The sequence below is a fragment of the Aotus nancymaae genome, unplaced genomic scaffold (genome assembly GCF_030222135.1).
Source record: "Aotus nancymaae isolate 86718 unplaced genomic scaffold, 86718_ANA_hifiasm-v0.15.2.pri h1tg000007l, whole genome shotgun sequence".
NCBI classification, from domain to species: Eukaryota; Metazoa; Chordata; class Mammalia; order Primates; family Aotidae; genus Aotus; species Aotus nancymaae.
Window position 1 is genome coordinate 20,698,442 of NW_026988418.1, and position 26,141 is coordinate 20,724,582.

Genomic DNA, 26,141 nt, shown 5'->3' on the forward strand with positions numbered 1-26,141 from the left:
TATTTCATCTTCAACTTGACTTCATAGGTCAGAGCTTACAAGCCTTCTACACATTTTACCTGAAGGTTCCTCACAGAGATTTTGATGTGAAAGCAGTATTTTTAAGCATTTATTCTTTCAACAAACTTGATGACTAAGTATTCTTCCATTCATTAAATAGTGAAATGACAGTTCTAAGGGAGAACTCCCTGGCCACCTGCTGTAAAATGGAGCCCCAATTCTTATCTTTGCTCTTCTACTGACATTTCACTTTGTTATAATACACACAGAGATGCAAACTTATAAATTTGTTTATAAATTTCCTTTACTTCCTTTATTTATTGCCATTTCAATATACCCAAAACGGAAGCTCTCCTTTGACAGAGAATTCTAGGCTGTTTTGTTGCTGCTGTTCTCTAGAAGCTGTAAGAGTCTAGGGTACAGAAAGTCCTCTGAAACATTGGTTCAATAAATGAATTCATTAAAAGCTGAGGTTGGCCAGGCACGATGGCTCATGCCTGTAATCCTAGCACTTTGGGAGGCCGAGGTGGGCAGATTACCTGAGTTCGGGCGTTCAAGACCAGCCTGACCAGCATGCATAAACCCCGTCTCTACTAAAAATACAAAATTAGCCTAGCATGGTGGCATATGCCTGTAATCCCAGCTACTCAGGAGGCTGGGGCAGGAGAATCACAAGAACCGGGAGGCGAAGGTTGCCAGTGAGCCAAGATCGCTCCATCACATTCCAGCCTCGGCAACAAAGAGCACAACTCTGACTTGAAAAAAAAAAAAACTGAGGTTATAGTAGTGTACATGAACTGACCAATTTTCAGACCCATATGTCACGTTTTCAAGATAGACCGAGGCTCTTTTTAAGTCTCATTACTCCAGACTATCTGAATCTACTATCTACCTCATTCAGTTATTCATTCCACCATTTAACAAGCATTTACTGAGTACCTATGGTAAGCTAGACAGTGTTCCGTGTGCTCGGATTCCAGTTGTGAACAAAATAGGCGAAATCCATGAAGCTTACATACTGGTGGAGAAAACCAACAAATAAATCAAAACATACCTTTTATAATGTTAGGTGGTCATAACAGCTATGACATCAAGCAGAGGAAGGAGAGTGATTAGGCAAAGGCAGGAAGGGAGTGCTTAATTCAATTCTAGGTAGGTGAAGCTGTCAACAAATACGCTTATACAAACCAGGAGAGGATCTGGGGTCAGCAGGACAGTGCCTCATTTGGGGAAGGACTGTATCAATATGGCCCAAACATTTCTCATCTGGAATCTTCAGCTTCCTCACTTGATGCAGTAAGAATAATAATGCTTGCCCTGCCTACCTTGCAAAGTCAGCCTTCTGTGACCAGCAGTGAAATATTCCATTTTTCCCACCCATAACATTAAGGGGTTTTATTACATGATTTCTGTGATCCCTTCCCATTCTAATTTGCTAAGATTCTATTGATATAAAAGAGCTCTGTAAACTCTAATTTGCTGCACAAATGTATGAGATAATGGTCAGCACAACTGTGACTTTTATCATTATTCCAATGATCCACTTTGGTTCCAGAGTTCAGAGCCCCCAGCATCAAAGCATTCTTCAGCCTCGTTTATATTTAAGTGATTTCAAGATCTCATTGAAAATGTAAGTTGAATGGTAATTTCATTCCTAGAGATGTTTTGTTGTCTGAGCCATAATTTAAATGCCCATCCTAAATTCTGCTAATTATCAGCACTAATGAAAGACTAAAATGGCATAGCTAATCCAAAGGCCTATTCTAATTTGGTTTTAGGCTGTATTTCAGGATTTTTTTAAAGCAGCAGATTTGTCTTTCCAATAGTACTGTGGCTAAGTTACTGCTAAAAGGAGCAAGTGCAAGTAAGCAAGGGATGTCATGTAAGATTAGGGGGTTACTACACTGCTGTTCAGGGGTGAGCTTTGGGGTTCCATCCCCTCTAAAACTGTAAGAAAACTCCTTTACTTTCAATCTAACCTCGAGTAAATGAATTAAATTTGAAACTTTCCAGGTTCCTTTCTAGATGAATATTTGGCTCTTTGATCACCATGACTTGGAACTATCAACAAGGGTATGTGAGCAGCACAGGAATATAAATTTACCTCGAATAACATATCAGCACGAGCTTGAAGGAAACAAATTGTATTCAAAACTTGCCAAGTGTTTCCTATACACCAGGCAAGTTGCTGAGAGACAGGAATCCACAGAAGATCAAAGACTTGTCCCTGCCCCTAAAAGCTCACTATCTGCTGTAGGAGAGAGATCACTGTAATGGGTAAGAAGGAAGGAAGATAAAGCAAGTCCAGTAGATTTTCGCAGGGGCTAAAACAGAGCCATGAACAGGATAGAGGGAGGGACGAAGGAAAGAGGGTGGCTTTATCAGAGTTTAGAAGGAAAAAGGGAAGTCTTCATGTTAAAGGTGATCCTTGAGCTGTGTAATAAATAAATGGTTGTAAAATATTCATAAGGTAGCTGAAAAGCAGAAACTAGTATTAGTATCAGGCCCATTACCAGATGCTGTGTTTAATTTAATCTCTAAAACACCCAATACATTTTATCATCCCCACTGTACAGATGAAATAACTGAGGCACAGTTATTTATATATCATCTGTACAATAACTCTCCCCACTTCACTCCTCTTGCCAGAGTCAGGAATGAAAACCAATTTTCCTTTAATGAAGCCAACTAGAACACCTCTTCTGCCCTCCACAAGTACCTTCATGACTTTCTCAGTATCTAACCTGCAGCCAACTACCTTCTGCCTGACTCTAACCAACTACACAAAATCTGAGCCATGTCACTTAGCTCCACTGGAAATGCCTCTCTTGGCTAGCCCTCTACAGGTGGTTTTGGTTCTTTTATTTCTCCAGTAAGACTCCAAAGTTCTCCAAGAAAGAAGCCATACATGCCCTTGACCTAGCCTTTAACTCTGCCCAGACACTGTGCTCCTCTCACAGAAGTAAGAGGTGGGTCCAGCCATCTATAGGGAAGGCAGTAAGAACCAACATAAAATTCAAGCCCATTTCCTTCCCACCTGGCAGTGGAACAAAAAACCTTCCACATCTCATTCTAAAGGCCACTGAACCTTCATTTCCCTCACTGAAAGTAAGTTCTAGGCAAGCAATCCCAATAGCTCCTGCCATTCTAAAAAGGGGGGACTTTCTTCATCCTGTTTGTAGTAACTCATCCGTGACCCTGAGTCCTTCAACACAGCCCCCTTTGGTTTCATTGTTTTTTCTCTTTCATCTCTCCTTCATGCTCGAATTAGAATATTTTTTCCATCTGAAACCATCAGGCATCAGTAGTGATTTTTCTAAGCACTTCTCTTTAACCCTGCTTTTGTAAAATGCCCACTACATTCTGGGTAAGAAATTTTTGGTGTGTGTGTGGCAGGGCTCTGTGGACCAGGCTCATTAGTATCTACACTGACTGAGCATCATAGTTAGCCTTTAATTTTCAGACAGTAAGTTTTCTCCACCAGACTTGAAGCCGTATTTTGAAAACATGGAAAGCTGTAGTACCTTTTCTCCATATGGGCAAGAAGGAAGGAAGAAAAGGTGAAGGAAGGAAGAAAAGGTAAAAAAGGAAGCTCTCTGAAAAAGGTCATCAGGGTTTTTAAATGTTTGAAAATAATCTCTTTTCTATGAATGCACAAACTATTGAATGACACCTTTCAGGACTGATGATTAACATATAGTCTACCATGTAGGCACCTTCAAGGAAAAAGCAGCATGCATTATTCCAGTTATCTGTGGAGGGATTTTGCATTAGGTATACATGACAGTGAGGACTTCCCCTCCTAGCAGGAAAAATCAAAATAAAGATCTAGACAGAAACTAATTATACTCATCTGCACTTTGTCCAAGGATAGCTACAAAAGAATATATTTTTAATGTGACTAAAACACTGATTGTAGCCTCCTCTTTACCTCAATAATTATGCCTGCAGAATCTCACCATCAAGTGGCCATCCTGACATAGACACATTTATTCATGGGCAGGAAATAAGAAGGATGAACCACTTCATCTCTATAGTAGTAAACTATTGCAATTGGCACAGATATTTATAAATAGATTTGATTTCTCAAATGGCCACATTGCCAAGAGCCCAGGGTTCTTCCTACTGCCCATGCTGGCACATCATCCTGAAAAGTTGCCCTGATCAACTCTCTTTAATAGAGAATGTACCACATGCTGAGCTCTGTGAGAAGTTAAATATGTATCAAGTCATTTAATCTTCAAGTGATTTATAATATAGACAAGATTTTTATCCTCATTTTTTGTTCTTTTTTTTTTAATGAGGACGAGATACAAAGGATTTGAAGTATTGGCCTTAGATCCCACCAGCTTTTAAGTGGTGTAGCTAGGATTTGAACACATACCTGTTTGATTCCATCTCTACTACTTCTTTACTTACCACTATCATCTACCAACAAGAATTGGCCACCCTAGTAAGTTCAAAGCTGTGTAATAACAAACCACATGCTAATGCTTGTTTGTTCATGGTAAACGTTTAGTAATAGGAGATCAGGAAAAGCACATGCTGCTCCCACTTGGCCCTGGGAGCTGAATAGAATGAGCTCCCTCTGTATTTAGATCAACTTTGCAGGGTGCTACTCAGGGAGAGAAGCAATATTACAAGTTCCTCACTGGATGACCCAATCAAAAGCATACCCGTATCTCTGACTGGCACTAAAAAGGGACAAAGAGCTTGGGAATGAAAGAGAAGTAAATGCCAAATTGCAGGTGGCTTCACACAAAGTCACAACCGCTGGCTTCAAGTGTCTTCAAAGAAAAGTAGCCGTTCAAGTCACATACTCAGACACTAAGATAAAATGAATGTCTGCTTAATGAAAGACTGCAGTGAACTTTGCTAACCACAGCCTGTGCACTTGTAAGATGAGTCTATAGATCTAGCTCACACAGAATTTACCCGAGATACACTGAGCACCCAGTGTTAGGAGCTACAAATTTAGAAATAAATAGGAAAAATCCCTGACCTCAAAGGGTTCAAATGAAACAGAAGAGAGAGCTACATTGAGGCAGTCACACTAGCAACTGACTGCTTATACACTAGGCATGGGCTGGGCACTGTGCCATTTGCTTCATGTCAGTTATCCCCTTAATGCTATGAAGACATGCACTAATATCTGCAGTCTACAATTGAGAAAACTGTAGTTCAAAAGGCTGACTCACTTAAGTTTCAAAAACTAGGAAGTGACAGAACTGGAACTCAAATCTAGGTTTTGCAGACTCCAAAGACTTGAGCTTTAAACACTAAGCTATACTGGTTCCCTGCTCAAAAATAATTCTACCACATTTCAGCATTGTAAGGTCAACAACAGAAGTAGGCACAAGTCCAAGAAGAGCCATCAAAAAGAATGGAACTCATTTGGGGATATGAAGGAAAGGCAGGTCTTCGACCTTCACAGGGCTGTATCAGGTTTTGAAACACACATGTAAGTTCATCAAACAAACAAAGGAAGGAAGTTGAACATTCAAGTCAGGAAGAACTCAGAATTCCCGAGGCACAAATGAGCACAGCCCACAAGGCCCACTAAGAATTGCTGCAATCAATTCTGTATAGTAATTCTATAAGGTGATATTAAGGTTGGGGATAACAAGTTGGTTGCAGATATAGGCAAGGAAGGGGCTAACGGGTCATACACATAGGTGCGTATGTGAACATCACACACACATGCATGCATTCATGTGCACATACACATCTTTCATGTGATTTTTCCAGAGCAAGTTAGACCTGATGTGAGTGAAAACAAGCAGAATTCAGCTAAGGCCATCATTAACTTTCATGGGACCAATCAGTTGTAAACAGCCCAGTCTCCTGACAATGAGTTTGGATAAAACACCTACACGTGTTTATTTGTCATTTCTCCCTGCTCAGAAGTAACTACCCAACTACCTAGCATGTAAAATGTGACATGTTTTGCACCTGTCATTTTCTAGGAGGTCTAGATATAGTCACAAAGAAAATGAAGCAAAGTAGAGAGATAATCAAAATTATTTGCAAAACACGAATACCTATAACACCTTTAATGAAAGAAAAACATTAAATGTGAACCCCGTAAATGATGCATTTCCAAATCAGAGGAGGAAGAAAACTTATACCTGGCTGACTTTGTTCCATCCAACAAGGCACAAGCATGACAAGATGGAAAATGGATCAGAAGATGAGTCAAGATTATCATGATTGAGACTCCATTAAGCTTTTGAGTCACTATATGACTTAGAGTACATCATTTAATCCTTCTGAGTCTCAGTTTATCATCTGAAAATGGGTACAAGAATATACCTAATGTCATGTTTCTGATAATGATTAAATTTAAAAATACATATAAAGTAGTTAACACAGTAGATGACAGATAGTACTTATAGCAGGGGTATGTTTTTTTAATTGTTGGACGCATTTTGGCTTGAGGAGGATATACCTAAGCTTTTCAAAAGCTTGTATATTTCTAATGCTACCAATAATAGCAGCTCTAAGACTTGCTATAATTCCTCGTACTGACTTCACAACCACTCTACAGATTGGTACTATTATCACCTCCATTTTACAGACAAACCAAGGCACAGAAAATAAAAAATTTCTCTAAAGATACATAGAAAGAAACTAAAGGGGTAAGATTTGAACCCACACATTCTAGTAACTTGGAGCATTTCCTGAAGTATCTTTTTATAATTAATTTCTAGAGAGTATGACATTTAATTTTTAGTGTCAGTTTGGAAGGTGTTATTGAATGAGATTAACATTTGAATAAGTAGATTTTGAATAAGGTAGATTATCCTCAATAATGTCGGTGAGCCTCTTCAAATCAGATGAAGGCCTGAACAGAACAAATAGACCAGCATCCCCAAACAAAAGAGAATCAAACAAGGGAGAACAGTCCAACAGACCACCTTTAGAATTTGTCTTCACTGTTGGCTCTCCTGAGTTTCAAGCCTGCTGGCCTAAGCTGCAGGTTTTGAACTTGCCAGCCTCTGTAATCATATGAGGCAATTCCTAATAATAAATATTTTTTTCACATATACATATACACATACATACACACATCCTATTGGTTCTGTATCTCTAGAGAAAACTGATTAAATGCATAGAGATTTTCTGTTTCATCTTCCACCAGCTCTCATTATCTTTTCAACGCAATTTATTCAGCAGATATTCACTGAGTGCTCCACATGACCCAGACACCATGCTAGACCTGATTACACGGTTGAGATACTCTCTCTGTCCTCAAGGAGATATGGCTGTTCCATCCGATTCTGCCTATGGTTTTCCATTCCTTGTTAGTCCATCTACCTCCTTTCTGGATTATGAGATCCTTGAGATGGATGGCAAGTCTTTGTACAATATCAAGAACAGAGCTTCCAATAGACAACAGAGTAAATGCCTATTAGTGTTGGTCAAATGAATACTATTTGTGCTTGCCATGGCTTTGATTTTTGTTGTTTGCTGAGTATCTGCAAGGCCACATGCTAGATGCTCAGCATTCATTCTATTTCATTTTGTCTCAATTTTAAGCAACAAAAAAAAGGGAGATGCCAGGAAGTTAGGCAGCCTGCCTGAGGTCATACAGAGTTATTCACACCCAGGTCTGTCTGAGTCTGAAGCTGGTGGACTTCTCCACACTGCTTTTGCTACAGCTCCCGGATCCTCCCCCTTCCAAACTGCAAACAGCAGATGAGGCCTGGGATGGATGAGTGTCCCCAGAGCCCCAGGGCCTTCAGCCAAACTTCACAAACGTACAACTTCATAGCTTACATGAGGCGAAGTATAAAAATGAAGGCAGCCGGATGTTATCTATAAACACCTCAAAGCTTCTTTTCCCTTCACTTAAAAATTCTCTAGTAATTGTTTTTACTGCAGTTAATCATAAAAATGAATCACCTCAAATTTTTGAAAGGAATTCTCCTTCAAAACCTGTCAACTCTGTGCCATGAATTCATTTATTATGAGACCACATGATGCCTCCAAGTACTGCATTTTATTTAAACGTGACATTTTTTCACTCTGTTTTGATTTCACATCTGAAAATCGCTTCTATCAATCTTTCATTGGAGCCAAACATAACTATTTTGCTCACTGAAACATTACATACAGACTCAGGGTCCTAGAATCAAATTAAAAAATAAAAATAAAGTAGTATCTGGCTGACATTCCTAGCATCATATCCAGAGAGCCCATAGATCTGACAGCTGCCTTGAACCTACTTCCAAAATAAAAATCGATCAATCCTAATGCTTTTGGGCCTTAGATCACTTCAAAAAACTAAAGATTTTATGTAGGTTGACTTTTCTTTTTGTGATTCAATTTTGGAAATGGTTTACTATTATGAATTGAAAGGAATATGACATCTTCAATGAAATTGCCAGACTCAGTTGGGGCACTGATCGTGATCAATCATTTTCCACATCAGTTGCTATTGGGTTGAGGGTGGAGGGTTGGGATGTATGCTATATACTTACATTCCCCACAATGCATCATTCTCTTTCCAAACAGTGGCAGCAAAAAGGCACATCCAATATTGTACTACTTTCTTCTTTCATTCAGGACAGTGCTCCACATGGGCACTGAGAGTCTGAAAAAGGAAGCACTCCCCAGTTTCTATGGATGAAGGGAACCCTGAGCAGTCCATCATGCTTTGTCTGCTAATGATAGACTCATGCATAAGAGATAGGCATAAGTAGAGAGAAGCAGCAGGCATGAAAAGGAGTGAATCGACTGTCAATGGTTGGGATCTGAAGGACTGCAAGCTGTGATTAGAGTTTTCCATCAGGCCTTCCAGGATTTATCACACCACTGGGAAAAGGGGTGCCATGAGAGAAATGTGTACAAACATATTCCTCTATCAGCCCTGTCTTCTTCATGATTAGCAGAGTTAATTCCTAAGGGCCACCAAAACCTAAGTGTCTTGTTGAACCAAAGAAAGAAACTTTAGAAGATCTCCTAAAGTGGGGCAGAGGCACACCAGGATGAAACAACTATGCGTTCTGTGTGATACCCAAATTAATGTCTCTAAGATAAAATCCTGGCCAAAAACCTCTGATTTCTTCCTTCTCCCCTTCTCTCTTTATTTTCTTTTTTCCTTTTCCCTTACCTGTTTCCTTCCTTTCTCCCTCCCTTCCTTCTTTTACTTCCTAATTTCCTTCCTTCTTTATTAAATTATTTTCCTTCCTGGCATACTTTTTTTTTTTTTTTCCTCCATTCTTGGTTCTTACCTACCTACTTATCTATCTGCCTTCCTTCCTTTCACATTTATTAAGCACTTACAGAGAAAATAATTCCCAGGTTGAAAAAGTCACAGTCTACTCATAGACAGTCACCCAACAGAGACAACCTTAATACAGTGCGAAATAAACACTAGTGCTATAAGGATACAGAGGAGTTAGGGGTGGGACATGAGTGTGAACAATGTTTAGAAAAGCTTCCTAGATTGGGGGAGTGGGTCACCAGCACAGGAAACAGCACAAGCAAAAGCACAAAGACAAAAGATCATGGTATTTCATAGTATTTCCAAGGAAATGTAAGCAGATCTGTGGACCCGGAGTATACTTTATTGGGAAGTGATATGAAATGGGTCTGAAGAGGTACATAAGCTCCCTGTTATAAAAATATTTGTACATAAGAATTTTATGAAGGCAATGGAGAGAAACATGAGGCTTTAAGCAGAAGTGGTGGTGGTGACTAGCTTTTTATTTAATGATATTTACACACACACACACACATGTCCTCTCTAAGCATGCTATTTTAAATCGCAACTTAATTCACTAGTTTTTCCTCTTCCCTACTTTATTCTTCTCTGTCATCCGTATCAAATTTAGTTCCAGATTTACTTATTAATTTTATTACTGTCTATTTGCCTCCACTGAAATGTAAGCTCCATGAAAGCAGAGATTTGGAGTTTGTTCAGTGCTATATTTGTTGCGCCTAGAGCAATATTTAGCACATAGTAGTCAATGAATGTTGTTGAATGCTACAGTCTATTCAAAGACAGTAAAACTCGATTACCTCAAAATTTCATTTGAAGAAAAGCCCTCATTTTTAAAGTGGACATATGACTTAAATATGCTGAGTTCAATCCTCTGATCTGTAGCATGCAGGTAAAATATCTACTTTAAAAGTAATTACAATAAAATTATATAAAGGATTTAGAATAGTAACTGACATATATAGTAAATCCTCAATAAACTTCAACTTTCGTTTTTTGCTTTTGTTGATATCGCATCTATTTCCACTCCTTGGGAAGTTCCTGAGGACAAGAATTGGGTCTTAGTCATCTGGCACATATCAGGGGCACAACAAACTGCTTCTCACTCGTGGAATCTGGACCATCAACCTGACATACTCTCTCATCAGTTCAGAAAATGAATAATCTCCCTAGGATTTTCCAAGTATTACAATAAGCTCCATTAAGACAGAAAAACATCTTGAAAATATAATGTGCATTTCAAATGATGCAGTTTGTAGGACCAAAGCTCAGCTGGGGCCAAATGAAGGTCCTAAAGCCATGTGTCCTTACTCCTTTAGGGGACTGATACCATCCTACAGCTACCACAGCAACTTATAATACTGCTTGGAAATTGACCTCCTCCAACAATAGACCACATGCATCTTGAGAGAAGAAAACCACCATTGGAGAAGCAGTACTGGGTAGTGGTTAAGAGCTTACAATGTGCCACTCTGCCACTTTTAAGCCATGTGACCTTAAAAGAGTTAATCACTTTGTGCTTCAACTATACATTGGAAACAATAATGACCCTACCCTATAGGTCACTGCATGGATTAACTGGGTTTATCCTGTGAAGTCATTAGAACAGTGCCTGGCACACAGCACATGTTCAACACATGTTATATTTTATCACCAATACATCCTAGCACCCAAACACTGCTTACTGAACTGACGAATTAACATAAATACATCAGAATTTCCTCTCATTTGACCACTGAAAATGACAGGAAAGGAGCTTGCTTATACTGAACCCCTATTCCTGCTCAGAGAAATGTAAAAAAATATACTGACAAGAACTCAAAAGGCTCTGTCCCTTCCTGGTTATATGATCTGATGCGTAACCTTTAACTGTAGAACCTCAATTTCTTCACCTGTAAAATTCACCTATCTCCCAGGGTTGCTCTGTGGTTTGACAAGATAATGTCTGGTCTGGTGCTTTACCAACCCTATTGAACTATAAAATATAAGTGGTTTCTTCAATTTCTTTTATCAATGATTTATAGTTTTCATTGAAGAGATCTTTACTGTCTTCCTAGTTCTTCTTTCTTTCTTTCTTTCTTTTCTGGTGGCTATTGTAAATAGGATTGTTTTCTTGGTTTCTTTTTCAGATAGTTCACCATTAGCATGTAAATTAGTCATGCTACTACAAAGAAATATCCGAGAGTGGGTAATTTATAAAGAAAAGAGGCTTAATTGATTCACAGTTCTACATGGCTGGGAAGGCCTCAGGATACCTACAATCATGGTGAAAGAGGAAGCAAACACTTCCTTCTCACGTGGTGGCAGGAGAGAGAAGTGCCAACCAAAAGGGGAAAAGCCCCTTGTAAAACCATGAGACTCACTCAATATCATGAGAGTACTGCACGGTGGGAGGGGTGGGGGCGGGGGGTGGCGGTAACTACCCTCATGTTTCAATTACCTCCCACCAGGTTTCTCCCACAACACATACAGATTACAGGAACTAAAATTCAAGATAACATTTGGGTGAGGACACAGCCGAACCACATCAGCATGGAAAAACACTATTCATTTTCATATGTTTATTTTGTATCCTGCAACTCTACTAAAATTGTTTGTTAGCTCTAACAGTTTTTTGGTAGAGTCTTTAGGGTTTTCTACATATAAGATCACATCATTTACAAACAGGGACAATTTAATTTCTTCCTTTTTAATTTAAATGCCTTTTATTTCTTTCTCTTGACTAATTGCTGTGGTTGGGAGTTCTAGCAGTATGCCGAATATAAGCGGTGAAAGTGAGAATCCTTGTCCTGTTCCAAATCTTGGGGAAATGCTTTCAACTTTTCCTTGTTTATTATGATATTAGCTGTGGGTCTTTCTTACATGGCCTTTATTGTGTTGAGGTACATTTCTTCTACACCTAATTTGTTAAGAGTTTTTATCATAAAGAGAGATTAAATTTGATGTTTTTTGTGCATCTATTGAAATGATCACATGGTTTTTGTCTTCATTCTGTTACAGTGATGTATATGTATCACATTTATTGTTTTGTATGATAAAAAAACTGAAGAAATAAATAAATGAAAAGATATCCTATGTTTATGGATTGGAAGAATAAATCTATCAAAAGCAATCTATAAACTCAATGTAACCCCTACTGGAAACATTCTCAGAAACAGAAAAAAAATCCTAAAATTATTATGGAACCATAAAAGACCCCAAATAGCCAAAGCAATCTTGAGTTAAAAGAACAAAACTGGAGGCATCACACTACCTGACTTCAAAATATACTCAAAGCTATAGTAACCGAAACAGCATGGTACTGGCATAAAAACAGACACACAGATCAACAGAACAACATAGAGAGCTCAGAAATAAATCTATGCATTTACAGCCAACTTATTTTCAACAAAGAAGCCAAGAACACATAGTCTCTTCAATAAGTGGTGTTGGGAAAACTGGATATCCTCATGCAGAAAAATCAAATTAGAGCTTTCTCTCACCATATACAAAAAATAAACAGATTAAGGACTTAAATATAATAATCAAAACTACAAAACTACTAGAAGAAAATATATAAGAAAAACTCCATGACACTTGACTTGGCAAGAATTTTTTGGATAAGATCTCAAAAGCATAGGCAACAAAAGTTAAAATAGACAAATGGGATTACATCAAACTAAAAAGCGGCTGCTATACAGCAAACAAACCAATCAAGAGAGTGAAGAGACTACTCAACAGAATGAGAGGACATATTTACTAACTATATATCTGAGGAGAGGTTAATATCCAAAATATCAAACAACTCAATAACAAAAACAAAAAACTGACTAACAAATTGTCAAAAGACTGAATAAACATTTCCCAAAAGAAGATATATACATAGCCAACAGGTATATGAAAAAAATGTTCAGTATCACTGATCATCAGTGAAACACAAATCTAAACCACAATGAGATATCCCCCCGACCTCTGTTAGAATGTCTGCTATCAAAAACAAAAATAGGAATTATTGGCAAGGTATAGAGAAATGGGAACCCTTATACACAGTTTATAAAAATGTAAATTAGTACAGCCATTATGGAAAATGGTATGGGCGTTCCTCAAAAAGTTAAAAATAGAACTACCATATGATCCAGCAATCTGAAATAAAATCAGTATGTTGAAGAGAAATCCACATACCCATGTTTATAGCAACACATTTACAATAGCCAAGATATGGAAACAACCTAAGTGTCCATCAATGGATAAATGAATTTTAAAAAATATGGTATATACACACAATGTAATACTATTCAGCTATAAAAAAGGAATGAAATCCTGTCATTTGTGACAACATGGATCAACCTGCAGGACATTATGTTAAGTGAAATAAGCCAGGCACAGAAAGACAAATATTATATGCCCTCACTCATATGTGGAATCTAAAAGAGTTGATCTCATAGAAGTAGAGAGTAGAATGGTGGCTACCAGAGGCTGGGGTGCTTGGGAGTAGGGGAAGGTATTGGTCAAATGATACATAATAACAGATAGGAGGAATAAATGTTAAGAGATCTACTATACAGCAAGGTGACTATAGTCAATAACAATAAATTGTATTCTTGAAAAATGCAGAGTGGATATTATGCACTCTCACCAAGTATGCAAGGTAATGCATTTGTTCGTTAGCTAGGCTTAACCACTTCACAATATGTATACACTTCGTAACAACATGCTGTACTTGATAAAAATATGCAATGTTATCTGTCAATTTTTAATTAAATAAAATTTGAAAAAAAATTTTAAAAACTCCAAAAAATACTAGGTGGTATTATAAACAGAAAAACTCCAGTCACCTGGCAAAACAGGGGGTTAAAACGAACTGCCCATCAGACTACTTTATCTTCTTACATTTGTGCAAAATTAAAATGACTTTTTACAGAATCCAATTTGGATAAGCCCATGTCAATAGTACTCATACAAGCCATCACTAATGACAAGATTGATAGCTCAGGAGGGCGAGTCATTTCTGTTCACTGTGCATCATGTTTAATTCGCCAAAAGGAGTTTGTGTGTATAATTAATGCGCTTTTCTTCCTGCCTTCATTTGGAAACATGTAAAGGGTCTCTAGGGAATTCTGTAAGTTAGAAACAATTAATAAAATAAAACCACTTAATTAAAGAGAATAATTGGAGCTTATTTTATACCATAAAATAAAGGGATAAAAATCACTGTGGAAACACACTGTACAAAAATTGCTGAGTTTTTTAAATAAAGAACAATCTGCAGACAGAACACATGTAAGTCACAATAGTGGACAGATTTCCCAGGCTCTTTGTTTTGGAATGATTTAAATCCAACTGACTTGTCATGTTTGTGAAATGCATGAGCACTGGCCCTCCAATAACAAGTCTCATTTTTCTAAAGGAAAACTTATTTATCCATTATTTCAATGCACATTTACAATACCTTTTATATGCCACCTATTATGTAAGTACCCATAGGTAAAAAGCAGCCCCCTCTTGCAGCCTTCCAGAAATGCTTAGTCTAGTTAGGAGTAGAGAGAAGCCCCCGCTTTAACACACAATTAAAATGAAGAAAGATAAGCACTGTCAGGGAACAGAGAACACCACGGAACACTGAGAAATGGCATCCATCCTAGCCTAAGGAAAAACAAGTAATGCTTTCAAATACCCTAAGGTTTCAGGAAAAAAAAAAAAATGAGCATTAAGTATTGAAAGAAGAAAATGCAATTACAGATGTAACATTATATACTGAGTCACAGATACATGAATGTACTCATTGCCTGGATGAATGACATAAAACTCAGCATGTCCCAAGATGACAGTGTATGTTTTAGAGCAGAAAGAGATGAAGCTGAAAATGGGAAAGAGCACAGACATGGACATAGATAACTCTTCAGATCACATAAATATGACCCCATATGTATGTAACATCTCTACACTTCAGTTTCCCCATACAAAAATGTAGTTCTAGGAACAACCAGATGGTAACATGCTGTATTATGGTTCCAATATCTGTGTCCTTCCAATAAAATGATTGTTCATCTGCACCCTTTGCCATGTCACTGCCAAATACCTAAGGTAGATGGGGAATATTCTGTGCTCCATTGTCAAGTTTGCCATGTTACTTGTTTTGGCCAGTGGAATATGAGCAGACATCACGTACGCCAAAACTGAGCAGAAACTGTAAACATATATCATTCAATTGAGACTTCTGCATTTCTGCCCCTGACATGAGAATCGCATAGCCCAGATGAGGCTGTTCCCAGAGCCTGGATTTCTGAAATGAACAGACCTTTGGAAGAGAGCTAAACAGAGCTGCATCCAACCTGCAGAATTATTGAAATTCAGAGATAGCTTGTTACTACCACAGCAAAAATCACCAATACAGAAATAAATGAACAGCTCATAGTCTAAGAGGAAGACAAACAAGTAATGATACAACAATCAGAAGAGTATCATTATACATAAATATATATATATATATATATATATATATATATATGAACACATATATGACAGTATTGAAAAACCAATAACATATCTTAAGACACTTGTCCCATCATAGGCATTTACTCAATTTTTGGATTCCTTCACCTTAGACCTTCAAGGAAGAGGTAAAAGTTTCAGAGTTAAACAATTATAAAGAAGGATATGCCAAAGCATGAGTATATTAATTTGTTCCATGAGATACCTGCCATCAGCTTTAACGGAATGTATTCCAGACTGGCTCTCATCCTTACCTTGGGCAAGTCCTTAACCTATCTGAACCTCAATTTTCTCATCTGTAAATGAACAAAGAAACACTACCTATTTTGAACAGCAATTACAATAATTAGATTAAGCCATGGAGTCCTTAAACGAGAGACTAACACACAACATGTGCTCAAAAAATGTAAATCATTGTTAGTATTTACTACTATTATTATTCAATAACTCTAAACTTGCTTCAGTTTACTTAGGGCCATTATTCCTATACATTCCCAATGATACCAACTACAAAATACCAATTTCTTTCATGTTTAATTATAAACTGATTACCCACTGCTATGGTTGGAATGTTTTAAAGTTCATATATTGAAACTGAATTGCCAATGTGATGGTATTAGGGAGGTGAGCCCTAGTGAGTGGGATTAGTCCCCTTACAAAAGAGGCCTCAGAGAGCTGCCCTGCCCCTTCCACTGCAGGACGCAACTTGAAGGCACTATCTATAAACTAGACAGCAGGCCCTCACCAGACACCAAATCTGTCAGCACCTGGATCCTGGACTTAAGTTGTTTATTAGCTACTCAGTTTACGGTATTTTGTTATAGCAGCCCCAATGGACTAAGATACTCACCCAAAATATACACACACAAGCACACACATGCATGTACTACACATACAACATCGTTTATTCTTTACTGTTAGCACTTCCATCACTATCTTTGAATAAGTAATAAGCAAAGTTGTTTACAATTCCCTTGAAACCTTTCTGTGAAAAGATAAAGAGATGAACTATTTGGACTAAATATAGGAAAACTCAAAAGATAGATTATTAACTACTTTTCGTTTCTTAGATGAATTCCTTACAACGAATTTCCTCTGTAATTTCACAACTCCAAAATATTTGGTCAGATCATTAAAAAGGAATCTGTCAAAGCCTTGGAAAGTTTATTTATTCATAAGCAAATGGATCTATTATTTCTTTGTCTTCAAATGGTTGGTTGTGTTGGTTTGCTGCCTTAGTGACTTTAACATCTAAGTCAGTGGTTCTTAAACTTTAGGGGGTTACAGACCCCTTTCATAGTGACAGAAACCATGGACACCCTCTACAGATAAGTGCATGGCAAGAATTTGGAATTCTAGGTACATTCTCCTCTGTGCTTCTACAGCTGAGAGATGTGAGACAGGCGTGTGAGCGAGGGACAACCATGACATAGAATAGTTCCCAACTGCAGAGCACGGGGGACAGAGGCTGGAACAGATCCTTCCCAGAACAAGTTTCCAAATCCCAGTACATGGGGAGCAGGTGGGCCAACTGTGCCTCAACTTCCTGCACTCAATTTCCTCATTGTAAAATGGTGATAATAATAGTTCTTACCTCATAGTGTTGTTGTGAAAACTAAATGAGATGATATATGGAAGGTGTTTGGCACAGTCTTAAGTTCTTAATAAATACTAGGCACTCTTCTCATTGTAGGATACAGGAGACTGAGATCCAGAAAGGAGAATAATATATGAAGATTATACAGTCACTGGAAGGCAGGGAGAAATGCCGAGAAATCTCATGAAGAGAGTGTACAGGGAATCAAGCACTGGAGTTCACAAACCAGGACACCTAGAAATAAGAAGTGCTAAAATCAGCTGATATTTGTTTGTGGCTCAGCTGTTCCACTGCACCAGCTGCTCAGAACTTTCAGACATGTCCTAGCACAGCACAGAATCACCCCATCCTATATTCATTCCATCAGCCTCAAATCTAATTTCAGTCCTAGAGAGTTTTTTTAAAAGGGACCTAAAATTGAATATCCATTCCTATTTATAGTAAAGGGATATTTCCTAAGAAAGTGCCTTGTAAGGATTCAGATTTCTTTCCTCAGCAGTTTTCCCCCTTGGCCATTTTGGGTCTATTTTGATTTTTTCCCTGGTTGAAACATGTCTCAGAGGCTCTCACTGCTGAAGGGGTAGAAGCTTATCACAGGTTCATGGCCATAGGGTATGCCTAGGGCTGGCATTAATGGGACAGGGCCCAAGAGAAGCCAGCACTGCCCCAACTTTGGGGATGGGGACAAAATGATCTCAACAGCAAGTGCAAGCATATTTCTAAGAGAATATTAAAGAACCAGCCCAAATGAAAATTCTAAAATTAGACTACTAATAACAAGGGAAATCATTTAAAATTAAACAAAACACTGTCAGACATGTGGTCTAGTCACACAGATGAGCCATACTGAAACGAGACGTGGATTACTGGCCCCATGTTACCATTTACTAGCTGTGACACCTCAGGAGTCACCCTGCTCTCCACCCAGGCAGAGGCGAGATATCAGACTGAATGATCTATAAATACCTTTTCACTTTAGGAAGATAAACTGAAAACTATATTTAGCATATATAATCATATTCAGCTTATATATAATAAGGGATAAAAGAATATTTGTAGCGATATATTTCATAATAGCAAAAAACAACTGGCTATTAGCCAAACATCCTCTATTACTAGATTAGAAAATAAATATATACACTCTTAGAAGGGAATACTACATAGTAGTGTAAAATAATAAACTGTATCTATATACATCAATATCAAGAAATCTCGAAAACACAATTATAAAGTCACAAGAAGAAGTTACAATGTTATTCCATTTATAAAGTTCAAAATCAGGCAAAATAAAAAGAAATAATAAATTGTTTAGGTAAATACATAGAAAGACCTTAAGGAAATAACACAAAATTCAGGTTAGAAGTTACCTAGTGAGGAGGTATCAGGAAGCATCCTGATGCCTTGCCCGATACCTTGCTATGAAGGAAAGGCCTTAAGTAGCTTCTAGAGACTCATGACATTCTATTTCTTGGCTTGAGAAATGGACACTGGGTTTTTTATTATTATTGTTCATAAAACATTCACATATACTGTCATATCTATGTATATTCTGTACTTCACAATAAAAAAATAGGTTACACTAGGAATATTAAAGAGTCAAAAGGACCCTAATATTTTAAAAAGAAGGGCTACCGTATTCCAACCAAATACATGATACAACATCAAATTCCAGAACAGTTTGAGACATAGGTAATTATATGTTCAGTGTACAGATGAGGTTCTGAGCAGTTCAGTAAAGTGGAGAGGTCACAATTCTAGTGAGGTTGCTCTGACTACAAAATCCATGTGCTATCCACTATACCAGGCTTTTCATAGACAGGGCAAGTTTAATTACTCTCCTCACACTACAAAGAAGGAAAAAGTCTCAGAAAGAGATCGTGTCTTGCTCGAGGTTACATAGACATTTATAAGGGCAGAAGTAGACCAGCTGACCCTAACATCCTAACTCTTCCCACTGTGACTTGCCAAATCCTGTACCCTGTAAGCAATGAGAAACTGGTATTTCATGCTAGCTCCAAAAGAGAGGAACTAAACTAAGCCTCTCCAATTTTCCCCTTTCAGTCTGGTTTGTGTGAGGTTGAGGACTGTACCTCCTGAGATACACAATAGTTGAAAGGCAGGCCGAAAGTTAGGACTGCAAATTGGTGGTCGGAATACAATTTTCCTATCCAAATGTGTCCTGCTCTTTGCAGGATCAGCTTTAGCCAAGGAGAGTATGTGCAAATATGTTCACGCCTTCCTCCTTCAAGATCAAAATAGCAAAATGCCATTACTCCATATTGTGATAGCTATGGATTTTCCCATTTAAACAGTCCTATTGTCTTTCCTGTTTAGGAGTCCATTTTACTTCTCAGGAAATTTCAACCTACACGTTAAGCTACAAATAGGCTTCCTTCCATTTTTGCTCCTTTTAATTAGGTAGTAAAATGCAACCCACCTAAGTGAACAAGATAAGTAAAAGAAAGTAATCACTAAATGCATTTTTCATTTTCCACATAATCATTTGTAAGTGGAGAGTCAGTAAGTCCCCTGGAGCAAACCACGCAGTGCTTCCCCCAGAGATGGAAGGTTTGGTTGTTGACATCCATCACTGAATGTCAGAGCTGAAAGGGACATCAGGATTCCATCCCATTATCTAGCACTGTTTCACCCATGGCAGTGGCTTATTAAATGTTTGAAAAGTAAATAATAACTTATAATAGCTAATACACATGTTAAAAGCTTATCACATACCAGACACTATTCTAAGAATTATGCCTATAAAACTAACTCATTTAATTTTTACAGCAATCTCAAAAGATTGGTACTGTTATTATTCTGACCTTAAAGATAATGAAACTGAGGCTCAAAATGAGTTAGGAACTTGCCTAATGTCACACAGCCAGCGAGGGACGGCTAGGATTCATACTATTGGCTGCAGAGTTGATGCTCTTAACTGCCATGCTATTCTGAATATCTCTTAGCAGAGCTGGAAGGAATGAAGCCCAGGAATATAAAATGTACTATATAAATCACATAAGGCTAGACACGGTGGCTCATACCTATAATCCCAACACTTTGGAAGGCCAAGGCAGGTGGATAACTTTAGCCCAAGAGTTTGAGACTAGCCTGGGCAACATAGAATCTGTCTCTACAAAAAAAAAAAAAAAAAAAAAAAAAAAAAAAATTAGCCAGGCATGGTGCCATACACCTCTAATCCCAGTTACCTGGGAGGTTGACTTGAAAAAAGTGCTTGAGCCAGGGAGGTTGAGGCTGCAGCAAGCTGTGATGGCACCACTGCACTCCAGCCTGAGCAAAAGAGAATGACCCTGTCTCAAAAAAAAAAAAAGAAAAAAAAGAAAAAAAGGAAAAGTCACACAATATGGTACTCTGAAAAAAGTAAGAGCTCTGAAGTCTGAAAGACAGTTTCTAATCAGAGCTACGTGCCTTTTTGTTGTCTGGGGATCTAAGCAACACATTTCCAGAGACCTACTAGGTGTTGGAAACCAGTGACTCAAAAACTGTAGGACTGTACCCAGCTTTGCATGCTTCAATTTCCTCCTCCATAAAATGAAGGCAGTAACATCTACCTCAGCAGCTTGCAGTAAGAATCAATAAGCAACGGGCAAGTGTTCTCAAAATGGCAGCTAGCAAAAGAAACCATGTAAATTCAAGTCTAACCATCATACCAATGGCAGCTGCAGGCTATCTGGAGTGGCCGCTGCCATCACACTGGCTGCAGCAGTGTGGCTGCAGCAGGGAGGCACAGCTCAGTGCTGCACACTCCGTGGAGCCAGCAGGAGCTGGGGACAAGTGGGAGCACTGTCCCTTCCAAGTTGGTGGGGCAGAACCTCCCCATGTGCAGCTGCAGCCACCCAAGTCACGGTTGCAGACCCAGTTCTCCTGTTCCACAGAGCAGGCAGGAACGCAGCCTTCGCAGGCATGGCTGCAGCCTCCCAAACCATGGCTGCAGACCTGGGACTCCCAATTCTCAGAGCAGGCAGGAGCACCTCCCTCCTACATGCAGCTGCAGCCACCTAAACCACAGCTGTAGACCCAGGCATCCCTGCCCTCTTGGAGAACCAGGAAGGCTTGGAAATAACTACTCCCACTGCCTGGCTTCTTCCTGCTATTGGCACCTGCTCTGACCTTGAAGTAAAGTGGGGAAGCCTGGGCACTGTCACAGCCCGGCCAGGTGTGCACACACTCAGGGCACTGCTGACATGTCAGCCCCCTGCTACTTCAGCCCCCTTCTGGACTTGGAGCACTAATGAGGATAAGAGGGAAGCTGATAGGGGGCTGAGGGCAGCTCAGCACTGGCCTGCAGGGGCCCCTTGGTATCTACGGTCTGGGTGCCATGAATGGCAGCAGAAGGGAGACAGGTTCCTGGATAAAAGGGGGCAGGTCCCTGGTGAGGCCCCACTTTCAGGCCAGGGAGAGACTGAAGGATGGGGGCCAGGCGGCCAGTTCCAAGGACCAGAGTGGGAACTTGTGGTGCCTTTTCTGGGCCCACCCATGGTCCCCTATGGACCAATTGGCACGCACTTCTCTCTGACCCCATAAGAGCCTGGCTCAGCAAGAGCTGAGCAGACTTCCGGATGACCAGCTGCAGAGAGGAGCTACCCTCTCCAGGTCCTCCTCTCTGCTGAGTGCTCCAGAGATGATAGGATGACCTTCCTGCAGAGAGAAAGGCCTCCTCTCTGGGGAGAGCTGAACGCTCTGTGGGATGACCTACCTACAGAGAGGAGCTACCCACTGCAGCTCTCCTCTGAGCTGTTCTAACACTAAAGTTCCTCTTCGTTTTGCTCACCCTCCATTTATCTGTGTACCTCACTTCTTCCTAGACAAAGGACAAGAACTCAGGCAAAGGGACCACTGGCCAACAAAGGTTTCCAGACAGAAAAGTGACACCTCAAAGATCCTGTAACAATACCGTACTCCTGCCCTCCCACTAAATATGAAACTTACCAAAGAGGCAATTTCACTTCCCACCTCCCAGACCTATCAAAAGGTATATACCAGAAACACTAAGAAAAATGTCATAAATCAAGATGGGATTAAAAAGATGTAGCTCAGGATTCTAGATAAGTAACCATGACATTTGCTCCATTGTGGTGCCAGAAAATGCCCAAAAGAATGCACATCAAGGAGACAGGCAAGAGTGCTTCATGGTTACAGCTTGAGTGGTGAAGCTAGACTGATTCAGCATTGCTCCTGCCTCTTCCACTTGCTAAGATCTCTCCAGTCCTGGGTCTTCATTTCTGCTATGAATGCTGTGAGGATTCATCACAGTGGCTAGGACATAGCAAGAGTTTAATCAATGACAGTAAAAACCCAATAAACCATGTAATAGGGAGGAACAGGAAGGAGATCCAACCCTCCTTCAGGGGTTGATGCCCTCGTAGTATCAAGATGATATAAATTCAAGGGATTATCTAAAAAGTAGAATTTAAAAGTCAGAAAATCATTTTTTCCCAATAGGCCCAAGTGCTTTGTATTCTTAATGAGCATTTTCCTTTTTCATATTTTGCCTTTCCACTATGAATATAAAAAGAGTGGGTAAGAAATATGAGTGACACACACATATATATATCCATGCGTGGGCCTACAAAGTGGTTATAGAGGACGTTTTATGATGTAGCAAAAATAATTAACATTCTTGTAGTGTCTACTTTCCTATAATTATATCAGCTCATTGAATCCTCAACAGTCTTGTACGCTCAGAGGTGGCACAGCTTCTGAGCCTGGACTCTGGATTCAAGCTTGGGATGAAATCAAGGCTCTACTAGGTGCCTACCAGGAAACCTCCTCCTCTAAAACATGAAAATCATGTTAATATCCAAATAATTAAGGCCAAAGACCTAGTACTCAAAAAAGGGTACATATGAGCACATGAAAGTGTTATAATGATCATCCTGATCGTAATCCAAGAGGATAAGAGTACTGAGTGACTGAACCAAGATCATCCAGCTACAAAGTCATGTTGCTGGGTCTAAAGTCAAGGCCTGTGTTCTTCCCTGGCATCATGAAAACTCCTTCTGGTTTTTCTTCCTAGGTCAGCATTTCTCCTCAGCCCTTGTGATGACCAACATTCTTCCTGCAATGACTATCACATTCCGCAGTGTCACCTGTAACAAGAACCTTCACGGACAGTCCCCACCCACAGCCCAATGACACCACCTTATTTCTAACACTGTACCCTACAGGTATTATGTGCTTGTTTCTCAGTCTCCTCACTAAAAGGTGAGCTCCTGAGGGCAGTGGCCATATCATACTGACTGCTGTCTTAAAACTCAACACAGAAGAGCAGTTCAGGAAATATTTGCTAATGAATGAATGAATGATTGCAATAAGGGGGTGCAAAATAAGATAATAAGAAAGTTACATGCCTTACTGAAAAGATAACGGAATAGAGAAGAGACCTGGATTCAAGTTGCGGCTTTGCCAGTCAACGGCTTGAAAAAATTTCAACAGCACAGTTCTCATTCTCTAGACCACTGTTCACTCATAAAGTAAAAGAAAAGAGTTGCACTTAACTAACTCTAGTTATAAGAAAAGAGTTGCACTTAACTATCTCTAGTTATCCAATTTAGGTCCAATGTCTTAGCAGTGTAGGAAAACCATTATCTATATATGCGTGTGAATCTGATGTCTAATTTTATTGAGGTAAGAGAGAAAAACAGAGAAAGGTTGAATGAGAAACAGATTTAAAAGATAAGCAGAAAAAAAATGTATAACCCTGGACAAGTGATTTCATCTCCCAATGACTTATAGTTTCCTCATATATAAATGGAGAAGGTGAAACTAGGGCATTTTTAGCATATTTTTTGATTTTTAACTGAAGTGTCTTTTAATTCCACTTTCTTCTTAAGCCTTGAGTCCTGACCTAGAAATCCACTGTACCTTGTAAATATTTTTTATGGTCATTTTAAAATTAACACAATCATAGTGGTCTAAGCCTAGAAAATGAATTTAAATCTAAAGTTTAAAAAGTGATTGCAAATACTTTTCAATAACACTAAACTTTTGTGCTGTTTCAGTGTAAATTTTGGGAATGGCTGCTGTCCTCTGACTTTTTAATAATTTTAAACTCAGGCCTTCAAAATAGAGCCATCATCCTATGTTTGGTATAGCTCTGGCAGGGCAAAAAGGAGAGCTCTCTGAGTAGCAGTTATATGCACAGCTGTGGTGACCTGAAAATATAAAACAAAACAATACATTTCCTGCTGAATCATAACATTCTCCTTCTCACCAGTGTGATTTCAGAAAGACCAAACAGGCCTCGGACCTGGACACCCGAGGCATGGAGTATAAATTTCAAAGGAGGCAAAGTAAACATACCTTGCAGGACAGCCACTGTGGGGTATCCCACATCCAATTCACTGACTGTTGCAATGGCCACAAAAACACATCTCTGATGGCATATGGCCATGAGTGTTCTATTAATTCATCATTTTAATGTACTTTTTATGTGCCAGGTAGTTATTCAACCAATATCGATTCAATGTCTGCTATGTGGCCATTACTATTCAGACACTGGGATAGAAAAGAATAATATTTAGTATGATTTTAATGGAAATATATAAATACATACAACTCATATATACATTTATGGAAGCATCTAAACACAGGCACCCAACCAATATTTACGGGGGCTCTATGGCTTGCCTGGCAGTACTAGGCCATGGGGAAACAAAACCCACAGCCCTTCTCTCAGGACTTACTCTACAGGGGAAGTCAAGATAGGAACAAGTATTTGTAGTGCTCAGGTTTCTATCTACATCTTCTTTTAAACTCTCAGAGAGTCACTTCTTTTATGTAGAATATTGAAGATCTTTGACTGGACACGACTTTAAGGCAGTGATTCTCAACCAGGGACATTGTACCCCAGGGGACAATGTTTTCAGACATTTTTGACTGTCACATGTAATGTGGGGAGGGGCTACTGATATCTACTAGATAGAGGCCAAGGATGCTACGAAACATCCGACAATGCAAAGCAAAGAATTATCTGGCACAAAATGTCAATACTACTGAGATGGAGAAATCCTGCTTAAGGTATGTTTCACCATTTTAAAAGTATCAGGTCAAACTTTAAAACTCAGGGATATTTACAGAATTAGAAAATTTAGCAAAGAGGCCTGTGGCTCCCTTTTTTTTTAAAAAAAAGTCTACAGAATTGAAGACAAATGATTCAACTGGATTTGCATAAAAATAATAAACATTCACAGGAATGCATTAATGTTTGCCTTACCCAAGAGGAAACTCATAGACATTTACAAATTATGACAATTTCTCTACATATGCCATAAACTGGTATGTTTAATACCTCCCAATTCACAAGGGAGAGAATAGTACCCAAGTCTGCCTTTGGATTTCCACCTTGTGGGGCCCACTATTTAAGACCTTATGTCTTCCAGTTACAAGAAGAACTTATCTCCAGAAAGACACATGGGCCCTGAGGCCTAATTCAAGATTTGAGGAAAGCTGTAACTCAGGCATCAGACAATCAATATTCCAATTTGGAATTTAGCGCTTTGGAGCCCGCATGTTCAGAAACACACATAAAGGATCTGCTTATGATTAGGCTCAACTCATATTTATAATATAATCACCTAATAAAAACGGTAATGACCTCCGGCTGACTTTACACAGCATGCTTTGGCACACAAGCTCCATAAAAGGATTTTCACAGACCTTGCCTTCAAGAAAATACATCTAAGCTTCTGTTTCTTTTTTTTTTTTTTTTTTGTAATCAGGCTGAAGAGCTTTTTAAAAATACCATTTTGCTTTCAGAGTGCCTACATACACAATATGTATAGAAGATTATCTTATAATAATATCATATTTTCCTCAAGAACTCTTTCT

At 38.9% G+C, this 26,141-nt stretch overlaps 1 protein-coding gene across 7 annotated transcripts in view; it reads right to left on the bottom strand.

The window, feature by feature from the left end:
• The window catches only part of DAB1 (DAB adaptor protein 1), a 1,258,287-nt gene that overhangs the window by 365,701 nt on the left and 866,445 nt on the right, over positions 1 to 26,141 (bottom strand). The window contains exon 1 of one of the 7 annotated variants that reach the window (XM_012442606.3): positions 17,292 to 17,340. The exons of the other annotated variants lie outside the window; for them this stretch is intronic. The gene's annotated coding sequence lies outside the window, so the exon portion shown is untranslated. Of the gene's footprint in view, positions 1 to 17,291; positions 17,341 to 26,141 lie in introns of those variants that run through there. 7 annotated transcript variants of the gene reach the window in all.